The following is a 13,790-nucleotide window of genomic DNA, read 5'->3' as shown; positions in this document are numbered from 1 at the left end:
CGGCTCTTGGTTTTCTATCCATTTAGTCACCCTGTCTTTAAATTGGAGTATTTAGTCCTTTTACATTTAAAGTAATTATTGATTGATGTATGCTTGTTATTTTGTTAATGGTTCTTGGGTTGTTTTTGTAGTTCTTTTTTTGTTCCTTTCTTTTCTTTTGCTCTCTTCACTTGTGATTTGATGATTATCTTAAATGTTATGTTTGGATTCCTTTCTCTGTCTCTTTTTTTGTTTGTTTGTTTGTTTACCTATTATAGGTTTTTGGTTTGTGGTTACCATGAGGTTCATATATAACCATATATATATGATTATTTTAAGTTGATGATCTTTTAAGTTTGAATGCATTCTAAGCATCCTACATTTTCACTCCTCCTCCCCCTACCCCATGTTTAATGTTTTTGACATCATATTTTTTAACACCTTTTTGTTTTGTGTATCCCTTAACTGCTTATTATGGATATAGATAGTATTACTACTTTTGTCTTTTAACCTTCCTATTAGCTTTATAAGTGGTTGATCTTCTACCATTACTGTATATTTGCCTTTACCAATGAGATATTTTCCTTTTGTAATTTTTATATGTCTAGTTATGGTCTTCTTCTTTTCCTTTAAAGAAGACTCTAACATTTCTTATAAGGTCAGTTTAGTGGTGCTGAACTCTTTTAGCTTTTACTTGTCTATAAAACACTTTATCTCTCTTTCAAATCTGAATGATAGCCTTGCCAGGTAGAGTATTCTTGATTGTAGGTTTTTTCCCTTCATCACTTTGAATATACTGTGCTGCTGACAAGTCAGCTTTTGTCTTATGGGAGTTCTCTTATATCTAATTAGTAGCTTTTCTCTTGCTGCTTTTAAGATTCTCTCTTTATCTTTAATTTTTGCCATTTTAGTTATAATGTGTTTTGGTGTAGATTTCTTTGGGTTCATCTTGTTTGGGACTCTCATTATGTAATGGATGTGGAGGTGGATGTCTCTTTCTTTTCCCAGATCAGGGAAGTTTCCATCTATTATTTCTTCAAATATGGTCTTTGCACCTTCTTCTCTCTTTTCTCCTCCTGAGACCCCTATAATGCAAATGTTATTCTGTTTGATGTTGTCACAGAGGTCTCTTAAGCTACCCTCATTTTTCAAATTCTTTTTTCTGTTAGAATTGGGTGGTTTTTACTCTGTATTCTAGTTCACTGATCTGTTCATCTGTATTATCTAATCTACTGTTGATTCCTTCTATTGCTTTTTTTTTTTCAGTTAGTGTATTCTTCATCTCTGTTTGGTTCTTCTTCACATTTTCTAACTCTGTTAAACTTCTCATTGTGTTCATCTATTCTTCTCTTGAGTTTGGTGAGCATTTTTATGATCATTTCCTTGAACTCTCTATCAGGTAGATTGCTTATCTCCTCTTCCTTTAGTTTTTTATTCTGAATTTTTGTCTTGCTCCTTCATTTGGAACTTATTCCTCTGTCTCCTCATGTTTCCTAATTCTCTGTGTTTATTTCTGTGTATTAGGTAGATCAGTTGTGTTTCCCAGTCTTGGAGAAGTGACCTTATGTAGGAGACATTCTGTGGGGCCCAGAAGCACACTTCCTTGTGGTCACCAGAGCTATATGCTTACGGGTTCCCTTTATGTGAGCTGCATGAGCCCTTCTGTTATGGCAGAGCTGACTAATGTGAACATGCTGGTAGGAAGAACTGACCCCTGACTGCTGGCCCACTGGTGGGTGGGGCTGGATCCTGGTGCTGCTGGTCATGTAGCCTGAGGGGTCCTGGGACTGGTGCAGTCAAGCTGGTGGGTGGGGCAGAGTCTTGATGTGGCTAGTTACAGGGACTGGGGGAGCCAGGGCTGGTGCTGGCCTGCTGGTGGGTGGGGCCGGGTCTAAGTGTGGCTTGATGTGGGGTCTAGGGGGTCCTAAGGCTGGTGCTGGTGCTAATAGGCTAGAGGGAGGAGTTCCAAATGGTATTCACCAGCACCAGTACCCTTGTGATAGAATTAACTTCCCAAAATGTCAACCATCAGTTTTTATGTCCCTGTGGGGAGTCCCACTTTCCTTCTCCAGGATGTCCTCCAAGATTAGCAAGTGAGTCTGACCCAGGCTCCTTTCAAATGACTGTCTTTGTGCTGGGACTCAGAGAATGTGAGATTTTGTACATACCCTTCAAGTGCAGAGCGTCTGTTTCCTACAGCCCTCTGACTCTCCTTTATACAAGCCCCACTAGCTTTCAAAGCCAAACATTCTGGGATTTCATCTTCAAACTGAAGGACCCCAGGCTGGAGAGCCTAAGATGGGGCTTGGACCCTTCACTACTTGGGGAGAACATTTGCAGTTGCAGTTATTTTCCCATTTCTGGGTTGCATACCTAGTGTTGTAGATCTTGACTATACCACGTGTCCACTCTTCCTACCAGTCTCTTGTAGTTCCTACTTTATGTTATTAGTTGTGGAAAATCTTTTCTGCTAGTCTGCAGGTCATTGTCATCAATAGTTACCCTGTAAATAGTTGTAATTTTGGTGTGCCTGAGGGAGGAGGTAAGCTAAGGGTCTTCCTACTCAGCCATCTTGGCCACACCTCTTCTCAGCAACTTTCAAGTATACAATACAGTAGTATTAACTATAGTCATCAGGCTGTACATTAGATCCTCAGAGCTTATTCATCTTATAACTGAAAATTTGTACTCAATGTTTATTCTAAATCTACATCAGAAGGAAAAATAAAACACAACCCTGATATTTGTAATATATAGTAGTTTTGCATTTCTGATTGGTTGGTATAGACAGGTTAGGATTTAATGAATGTAAAAAGTAGAAATCCCTCTAAAATTCTTTAAGATTTATTTTAGCATTATATGCTATTCACCTATAAATGTTCACTTAGATTAAATAGTTCATCACTGACATTCTTTCTAGGTTAACATTCCAGACATAATATGACTCTCCCCTCCTAAGATGTTGAGTAGATACTGAGCTTTACATTACCAGTATGCTTACAAGTAAGAAATTAGTTCCTCTAATTATGTATTCATGAACATTGAGAATGCAAATAAACTATACAACCAAAGAGATATTGAGACTATGAAATCTCTTGAGAAGAAGGCAACACAAATAAAACATCAGCAACAAAAACCAGCCCTATTTTCATTAATTGTAGTTATATAGCAAATTTTTGTACAGTTTTTAGGAATTTAGCATTTGGATTCAAATAGAGAGTGTTTAATCTCATGCCCACTAGATAACATGAGATCAGGAGGAGTCTTAGCAAGTAAGAAACAGATATTTCAAGTGCTTGTCAACTTTGCCAAGGGAAGAGCTTATATCATTACGTTAAGTATTTCATCATATCCCATTTTGTGATTAATGTTACTTTCTCAAAGTAAATATATAAAATATACACATACAGACAGCTCCAGATATATTGTGCCTCAATATTTTTTTCATGAGGCTTCTTTTGTTCATCTCCAGTAACCTTATTCTGCTCCTTGGCATACCAAATCCCTTAGTTTGGTGTCTCAATCAAGACTCTGTTGCCTGAATGTGTCATTCATTTAGTAAACACTTATTAACTGCCTACAGGTGCAATCAGAAATACTGTGATAATCATCCTCAGGAGCTTACAGTATACTGAGGGGAAACAAGGCAGTAGAAGAGAGTAAGATAATAATTGGTAATAAATTACTTTATAGAGATCTTTTAAAAAATTGGAAAATGAGAGGAACACTCTGTTCAGGGTGGAGTGGGATTAGGGCTATCAGGGAAATCTTCCCAGAAGATTGCCAACTTAAATCCTAAAGTAACAGTAGGGATTAGGTAAATGATAGGGGAAGGACCCAGAAAGAAGAACATATAATTTGATTTGAGTTAACAAGATTTTTATTTATTTCTGGAGTGTCCAAACACTCTATTAAACAGCTTTACTATGATAACTTCCCACTGTAATGGAAGCTGAAGTTTATGCCTTATTTCCATAATTCTCTTTCACCAAAATTCATTGGTAAGTATAGAATAAAAAGAAGCAAAGGAATAAGAAAAAATCAAAGAGATTAGTTAGAACAAAAGATATTCCTCTAAGTCAGTGGTTTTTAATGGAAGAGAGCAAAATTTTACCACCCAGGGGACATTTGGCAACATCCCAGGGGACAATTTTTGACTATCACAAGTTTGGGATGAATGCTAATGGCATCTAGTGGGTAGAAGACAGGGATACTGCTAAACATAGTGCAATGCCAGGACAGCCCCTGCAACAAAATAAATGATTATCTAGTCCAAAATGTCAATAATGTAGAGGCTGCTCTAGAGCACTAAATTTTTTTGTGTCTGGGTTACAATACTTTGTAGCATTTTTTTTTTTATTTTTAGGTTTCTAACTATAACCTTGGAAAGGAATCTTTAACAGTTATGGCTAGAAAGATGCTTATACTGCAGTGCATAGACTTCTGTGGCATGTTATTACCTTATCAACTTCACCCTGTTCCGAGTCCCCAAGATTTGCCAGCTAAGAAATTAATCCTCAAATTTATTCTAAGGTTGATTATATGTGGGGGTATTGACCTTCTAAACTAAGTACGTGTGCTCCGTTTCTTTCTCTTTCCCTCCCTCCCTGTCTCTCTCTTTACCTCTGTCTCTCTCTCTCTTACACATACGCATACACACACATTGGTGGAAAGTCGGCAAAATATTAATTTAAAATGACATTGAAGGAAGGGACTAAAGAGACATAATTAAATGTAATGTGGTGTCTTGGATTAGATCCTGGAACACAAAAAGAACATTAGTTAAAAAAAAAATGATGAAATACAAAAAAGTCTGGAGTTTAGTTAATCATAATATACCAATGATACTTTCTTAGTTTTGATAAATAAATTATGGTTATGCAATATATTAACATTAGAAGGAACTGGGTAAAATGTACATGGGGAGTGTCTGTATGATTTCTACATCTCTTCTGTGAATCTAAAATTATTCCAAAATAAAAATTGTATTTATAATAAATGACATTGAAGAGGAGAATAAAATAAATAAATTGATAAGGGATTTTTATTGTGAAAGCAATTTTTAAATAACGATTTTCAATTAGAACCATTAAAAGTTTGTTGCAATCTTGTAATTGAAATAGTTTGCAATTATGTTTTCAAACTGTTTCATTGAAATCTATTTGTTTTAATTTTGTATAAAAATGAATATGTGGCTCAGGCATTATAAGTCGGGGTCCAGAAATAGCCTATGGGTGTTTTTGGCTATTATATGTCGATATATTTTAAAGAATTTGACATTTGAAAAAATGAAGATTTCACATGAACTTCCCTTGAAAAGTTAGAACTAGCAATCTTGGCCCAAGTTCAGATGTATCTAAACATTTTTCAGTAGAGGTCTCCTCCTTTATTAAGGGCATTGCTTTCCAGATGGCCACATACACCCTTCTTTTTATATGCCACCCCCAACACAGTTACCAGGTGATCAACTGTATGCCTTTGAGCATATGATACCTAATTTTGACATTTATATTTCACTCCTTGAAATGAAATAAATATGGGCTTTTTGTATTTTTAGTAATTTAAAATTTTTGAGAGATTTAATTAAGCTAATTCACCTGTCAACACATCAGGCTGTAGAAATTATTTCCTAGAGTTCCACTTATGAGACCTTTAACCTGTTTCTGGGGCTCAAAATTTTAAAGTTTCATCCAACTTGTTTCAGTATAGCAGACAAAGGATAGATTAATTTTCCTTTTCTATCCAATGTCTACATAATTTAGGACCAATTTATTGGTCCTTTTTTTTTTCTAATGGTAGCTTTGTGCCAAGGCTTCTGTACTTTATATATATATATAAAATATTTTTAAATATAATTTTTAGAACTTTGGCTTGGATTAATATAATAATGCCATCCTACCTGCCAATTTCCTAGGAATAGGAATGAGTTGTGTAAACACAACAAGTGATCTTGGCAGTTGATGTTCTATAGAATCTTATATTTTGTTCCTTGAAATAATTAATAATAATTTAAAAAATATAATTCTTTTGCATAGAGAAATATAGTCTCCTGTATATCATTGTTTCTCATATCCTGGGATTCACTGACTCAATTCCCAGAAGTAGTCTCCTAGTCCTTATTTTTTTTTCTTTCTCTCTCTCTCTTTTTTTTTTTTACTTCCTTTATAAAGATCTTGGATGCCACTTTAGAGGAATATTCTACTTGGTGTTGAGCAGTAAAAAGCTTCTCATGAAACCCCATTATTTTGGGAAATGGTTGCCTGTTACATGGTTTTCATACAACCAGGGATTTGTTAAGCCTATTGGTATGAATAAAAAGATTGAGGGGCAAAAGATAGTAAGCTTAAAACAAAGTGGTTTTAAAAAAAGGTTTTTTTTAATTTATTTTTTGGCTGCATTGGGTCTTCGTTGCTACTCAGTCTTTCTCTAGTTGTGGAGAGCGGGGGGTTACTCTTCATTGCGGTGCGCAGGCTTCTCATTGCCGTGGCTTCTCTTGTTGCAGAGCACGGGCTCTAGGCACACGGGCTTCAGTAGTTGTGGCGCATGGGCTTAGTTGCTCTGCAGCATGTGGGATCTTCCCGGACCAGGGCTCGAAACAGCGTGCCCTGCATTGACAGGCAGATTCTTAACCACTGAGCCACCAGGGAAGTCCTGCTACTTTAAAACTTGCTTAGCAGCATCACAAAGAGCTAAAATCTAGCCACAGTAACTCCTAACAATTCATGAAAGCATATTTTTAGGATTCAAAGAAAATATTAGAACTTGGTTTGGTTGTAGGATATATTTGGAAAAAATAAATTATTTAATTTTTTAAAACTATGCTATGTAATCCAGATTTTTTTTTTACGTTTTGTCCTTCTTTGCCATGCCTTAAGCCATCTTGTATTAATGAGTCTTTTAAGGGAAAGTGCTTCATGATCTGACTCCTTTTGCTGTAGTAAGTCTCCCAAATATATACTCTCAAGGGCACCCTATACTTTTCCTTTGTAGCGTTTTTTAAGATTATTTAGTTAATCTTATAGTTGATGTTTCATGTTTGTCTCTATCCTGAAAATGTGAGGTGTGTGGGGAGGCAGGGCCTGGTTTGTGACTATATGATCACCAATTCTCATCCTGTTGAGTGATTCGTAGTTCTTTTATAAATAGTATTGGTTGTGTGAATGACTGACTAAATTAATGAGTGAATAAATAAATATGTTGTGACCCTGCATTAAAACTAAATAGAGCAATATAATAAAACAAAACAAAACAACAACAAAAAAACTTAAGTATATGGGGAAAAAAGTACATGACTTGACTTTTTCATTCTTGTCTCCAGGTATCTAGTTTTTACTTTCTTAAATCCATTCTGCATTTGGCACCTGGACTGATCACGTTAAAAATATAGACATAGTTAAGTAAAATGATGTTCTACACCTGCAAACTATCCCTTTAGTTTTGACCAAATATGAATAATCCAGCAACTGCCATAGACTATCATCTATGGCCTTCCTTGAATAGGCATTTACCTCTCCGTCTCCATTTAAAGAATCTCCCCAGCTCCAAACAATCTTAGATTTTTCTGTGAATTACATAGTTTTCTTATACACAATATGTTATTTAGTGCCCCTTTTCCCTCGGCCTGGAAGCCTATCCTGAATTTCTGTTCTAAGTTCACGTGTCGTAACTTTTCAAGATTCAACTCTGACATCATCTCAAGGATGCCTTCTTTAAACTCCCAGGTTGCAAAAATGTCCACTTTTTATGCTCCTATAACACCTGCTTACCTTTATCTAGCACTTATTACACATTATTAAAATAACCTCTTTGTATCTAACTCCTCAAGACTTCAAATCCGTTAAAGAAAGGATCCTATCTTATTCATTTCTGCATGGAAACATTCTAAGTCAATGTTTTGTGTTGAATAAATATCCTCCATAAAATAATTATAACAAATCATCATCAAATATTCATTTGACCTTCCACTAGGTTGAAAGATTGTCAAAAATTATAAGTGATATCCAATTTCCCTGAGACATTTCTTTGATGAATTGCCTATTTTCCTCGCAGTTTAATTGAAGCGTTTAAATTGTAAACGTTCACCTTTTTTATTTCTTATATTTAGGTATATTTCACTTTATTTAATTATTCATCAATTAAAATTTCTGAAAAGTTTTTTGAGCATTTACTGTGTGTTATACACTAAACCAACTTCATGTCACTTAGAGATAAAATAGTTGCTGACATAAAGGAACATAATTGCTTGTAGGTAAACAAAAAGATAGAGTGTTAAAGCTCTAATACAAATAAGGATATGGGAGAATTAATTTTAGCTAGCAGGTTAAGAGCTAAAAAAGAATATTTGAGATGAAGAAAATAGCATGTGAAAAGCTATGGAAGTAAGTTAGAGCATGGTGCATTTTAAAATTACAAATTGTCAAATGAAGTTCCCTGCCTTTTTAGATGTAGATCAGATAGTCTAACCTCTGATTTCAAAGGAGGTCTAAACATTTCTCCAAAGAAGACATACAGACAGCCAAGAGGCACATGAAAAGATGCTTAACGTTGCTAATTATTAGAGAAATGCAAATCAAAACTATAATGAGATATCACCTCACACCAGTCAGAACGGCCATCATCAAAAAGTCTACAAACAATAAATGCTGGAGAGGGTGCGCAGAAAAGGGAACCCTCTTACACTGTTGGTGAGAATGTAAATTGGGGCAGCCACTGTGGAGAACAGTATGGAGGTTCCTTAAAAAACTAAAAATAGAGCTAGCATATGATCCTGCAATCCTATTCCTGGGCATATATCCAGAGAAAAACATGGTTTGAAAGAATACATGCACCCCAATGTTCATCATAACACTGTTTACAATAGCAAGACATGGAAGCAACCTAAATGTCCATAGACTGATGAATGGATAAAGAAGATGTGGTACATATATACAATGGAATATTACTCAGCCATTAAGAAGAATGAAATGATGCCATTTGCAGCAACATGGATGGACCTGGAGATTATCATACTGAGTGAAGTAAGGCAGAGAAAGACAGATATCATATGATATCACTTATATGTGGAATCTAAAAAAAAATTATACAAATGAACTTATATACAAAACAGAAACAGACTCACAGGCTTAGGGAATGAACTTATGGTTACCAGGGGAAGAGTTGGGGAGGGATAGATTGGGAGTTTGGGATTGACATGTACACACTGCTATATTTAAAATAGATAACCAACAAGGACCTACTATATAGCACAGGAAATGCTGCTCAATATTCTGTAATAACCTAAATGGGAAAAGAATTTGAAAAATAATAGATACTTTTATATATATAACTGAATCACTTTGCTGTACACCTGAAACTAACACAACATTGTTAATCAATGATACTACAATATAAAATAAAAATTAAAAGAATAAAGGAGGGGCTTCCCTGGTGGCGCAGTGGTTGAGAGTCCGCCTGCTGATGCAAGGGACACGGGTTCGTGCCCCGGTCTGGGAAGATCCCACATGCCGCGGAGCGGCTGTGCCCGTGAGCCATGGCCGCTGAGCCTGCGCGTCTGGAACCTGTTGCTCCTCAACAGGAGAGGCCACAACAGTGAGAGGCCCGTGTACCGCAAAAAAAAAAAATAATAAATAAATAAATAAAAATTTAAATAAATAAATAAATAAAGGAGGTCTAAACTCTTCTAAAAGATTTTAGTGAATTTCTTGCTCATAACTGGAAACTTAATGTCTAATGGTTAATTTTGTCTTTAAATTTCTGATTTTTAGATTATTTCTGTTCTACATAAATTCAAGTAGACATTGTCCCCAATTTTATCTAAACAAACAAACAAAAACAATTTTTAAATATGCAGGTGATAACTAGGTAATGACTTGCTTGATTAATCTTCTGGATAATTTAGGAAAAGGAGGGCAGTCTACATCAAAAGTAGCAAACAAGTTGAAATTCAATATTACATACACTTATCTGTTAAATTCTTTGTCCAACCAGTTGCTGAAGTGTTTCTTCCTCTGACTTCGTAACTACACACCATCCTCCTACTCACATCATCTTATTCCTTACTCTTCTACTTCCCATTTCTTTTCCACCCTCTTTCCCCACCGGGTGGCCTTAAGAACACTATAGTTTCCATGTATGTTGTGCATGATAATTCATCTCATTCTATCCTACCACCTAATTTGTTTCTCTTACTAACAAACCTAGATTAAGTTGGATTTTCTTTTATTTTCATCATAAAGCATGATAAAATATTAATTCATGTAAATCATTTCTGTTACTGACTTGATGCTATATGTGCTCTCATCCTAATACCAATGGCATGTTTCAGTGAAACAAAGCACAAGGAGAGGCTGTATTATATGTAAACATGACCTTCATGACTAGATTAAACTACTCACAGCTAAGAACTAGGAAAAGAAAACAAAAAATTGCTTACTTTTTTTGCATTGGAAATCTATATGTTTATTTCTCATTTTTAATAGGAATTGCGTTTGCTGGGTTTTAATCAAATTTATCTGATCCTATGGAGTTGGCCCCTTGCTAATTTGAATTCTATCCCTTTCATTAGCATGTCCTCTGTTTTCCAGTTCCCTGCTTTGGGTTCATTTCATTATTATTCCACATTTATATGCGTCCTTTTAGTGAAGACATGGATTAGACTTTCATTCTTATGCAGATGACACTAAGATGTATTTGAAGATTAGTCCTAATTGTTACTCTACTTCTGACATTTTATCAGCTTCTCATGAAGACGAAGAGACTAGGATGTCCAATTAAATGTTATTAAACTGAACTACTTTCTGATAGTTCCAGACACTGATTTAAATAGATTTTATCATTCACTTTCAGATGCGTGTGTGTATGTATGAGTGTGTGTGTGTGTGTGTTTCATGACCAACAGTCAACAATATGAGAATTCTAATTAATTTGAAGAAATGTTTCTATACCTGTTTGTCTGAAGTTTAATAACAGGTCTTAGTTTAATAATTCAACATTTTTTCAGGTAGTTGAAATTATATACTATATTAAATAATTATTAACAAGTAAAATAAGACCAAAATGAAATTCTGACATATTGAAAGCATTATAACCATATTTCAAGGCATTACTTAAATCTACTTTTCTGGGTTTAAGATTGTTATAGAGGAAACTCCAATGTAGAATTTCACTTCATAATGAAAATAACTCTGTGTGAAACTTTCCAAGCTATTAGCAGTTTCCTCCCCAGAAAAAAAAATGCAAGAGAAAGATAAATTGTTTTTGAACGTAGTCCTTCAAGACATATGCCAAATATCATGCGGAAGGAGTAAAATTTTGACACTTAAGTCATATATCTGTACCTTATTTAATGCAGTTTATTTTCTGTGTGAAAACTCCACAATTTCTATTTATGTCCATTAAGAAAGCAGACACTAGTTCTGGTGGTATTCTTCTCATTTGTCCTGGTTTCCTTTGTCCACTTTGATAATAAATTTCTACCAAGACTTATTCATTGTTCACAGCAAATCTTTTCTGATCCCACTTAAAAATGAATTCCCCAAACCTTTTTCATTTTCAAAGCATTTTTTTCTTCATTAGGTTGCTAATAACTTCGTTAAAATTTTTCCTTTAATTTATAAAATATTTTTCACAACTTTAAAAATATTTATTTTCTGTTTGAACTAATATATGTTTTTTTTTTCAAGAGGGTATTAAATTGTTTATTTATTACACATGATAATGGATGATACACAAGCTTCATTCCCATCTATATCTGGTACCATAATCCAATTTAGATATATTGCATAGGATGTGCCAACAATCATATATTAATAATCAACAAACTCCATGACTTGGCTTGGGTGACCCTTTTTCACGGTGAACTCCAAGGTCACAACGCAGTAACTGTCAGTTCAACTACACCAAGGTTTCAGAAGACAGTAGCTTCTCCACCAAAGCAGGTTGTAAATAAATTTTGAATGGAACCTGGCATCACCCTGAAGGAATACTAACTTCACACTGTTGGGGTGGTTTACCAAAATGGCTTCAGAGTAGACTAACTTTACACAGCACATTTAAAAAAAAGACACATTTATTCAGCGTCACGATCAGACTATTACATTTAGCAATCAACAGCATGGGTGCAAAAAAAAAAAATCTACATTAAAACCCTTTGTTGGAATGCTTTACACTTTCCACAGAACAGAAACTAAAATAACCTGTTATACAATTAGTCACAAATACAGTCCTCGAGTTTTTTTGCCCATACACATGAGTATTGTCTAAAACATGTCTTCTTTGTAGCAGCTAGGCCCTGCCACCACTGTGCTTGGCTGAGTTCACAAATCTGTTGTAACCTGTAGCTTCCCTGTCACTTCTCTGGCTCTCCTCTCCTGCTAAGCTTTGTTTCCTGGCAGTAATCAAAACCTTCTGCCACTGCCATAGCTACTGCTGCTGCTGGAACCACCATAGCCACCTTGGTTTCGGGGTTTGGCAAAGTATTGGCCTCCACCACCATAGGGGCCAGAACTTCTGCCTCCAAAGTTTCCTCCTTTCATGGGTCCAAAATTTGAAGACTGATTGTTGTAACTGCCAAAATCGTTGTAGCTTCCACCACCTCCAAAATTGCTTCCATCATTACCGAATCCATTATAGCCATCCCCACTGCCACCATATCCACCACCACCGCGGCTGCCACCAAAGCCACCTCGACCGCTGAAGTTTCCTCCACGACCAAAGTTGTCATTCCCACCAAAACCACCTCCACGACCACCACCAAAGTTTCCAGAACCACTTCGACCTCTTTGGCTGGATGAAGCACTAGCCATCTCTTGCTTAGATAGGGCTTTCCTTACTTCACAGTTGTGGCCATTCACAGTGTGGTATTTCTGAATGACAATCTTGTCTACAGAGTCATGATCATCAAAGGTTACAAAAGCAAAGCCTCTCTTTTTGCCACTGCCTCGGTCAGTCATGATTTCAATCACTTCAATTTTCCCATACTGTTCAAAATAATCTCTTAGATGATGTTCTTCAGTGTCTTCTTTAATGCCACCAACAAAAATCTTTTTCACAGTTAAGTGGGCACCAGGTCTTTGAGAATCTTCTCTTGAGACGGCCCTCTTTGGTTCCACAACTCTTCCATCCACCTTGTGTGGCCTTGCATTCATGGCCGCATCCACCTCCTCCACAGTGGCATATGTGACAAACCCGAAGCCTCTGGAGCGCTTGGTGTTTGGATCTCTCATTACCACACAATCTGTGAGCGTTCCCCACTGCTCAAAATGGCTCCTCAGACTCTCATCGGTTGTTTCAAAGCTCAAACCTCCGATGAAGAGCTTCCGCAGCTGTTCGGGCTCTTTGGGTGACTCTGACTTAGACATAACGGCAGTGGAGGGTGGGGGGAGACGTCAACGATGCTTACTCGGCGGCGTCCACGAGCAGAAAGAAGTAAGCTACCGAACGTATCTGAACTAATATATGTTTTGTATCTCCTATAACTTGTCTTAGAAATTTTTAAATTTCTTGAGCCATTTTATTTTCTCAGTCATTTTTTCTCAGTAGATTATTTTATATTCAACACATATACATCTGCCAACATGGGGTGTTTATTTGTTTTTGTTTGTTTTCCTTAGAATGTCCCTAAAGCATTTCCATTCAATCATCTCCAATAGTAATGATCACATATTAACTTTAAAAGATGTCTCAAAAAGTGTTACATGGAAATGAATACCGTGTTATTGTTGTACAAGTTCACCCTCAATTTTTTTATAATGTTTATTCTTTATAAGGATTCTATAAAAGCCATAGGAGAAAGACTCCCAAATTACTAGATA

The 13,790-nt window shown here is 35.9% G+C and overlaps 1 protein-coding gene and 1 pseudogene across 2 annotated transcripts in view; one reads left to right on the top strand and one right to left on the bottom strand.

Annotated features, from left to right (window-relative positions):
* Positions 1 to 13,790, top strand: part of CSMD3 (CUB and Sushi multiple domains 3) — a 1,079,985-nt gene that overhangs the window by 464,404 nt on the left and 601,791 nt on the right. The window lies entirely within an intron of this gene.
* Positions 12,027 to 13,419, bottom strand: LOC115863170 (heterogeneous nuclear ribonucleoprotein A1-like; annotated as a pseudogene).

Source organism: Globicephala melas, chromosome 17 (assembly GCF_963455315.2).
Source record: "Globicephala melas chromosome 17, mGloMel1.2, whole genome shotgun sequence".
Lineage (NCBI taxonomy): Eukaryota > Metazoa > Chordata > Mammalia > Artiodactyla > Delphinidae > Globicephala > Globicephala melas.
Note: the sequence above shows the minus strand (reverse complement) of the source record. Positions and strands in the feature narration are given on the sequence as shown.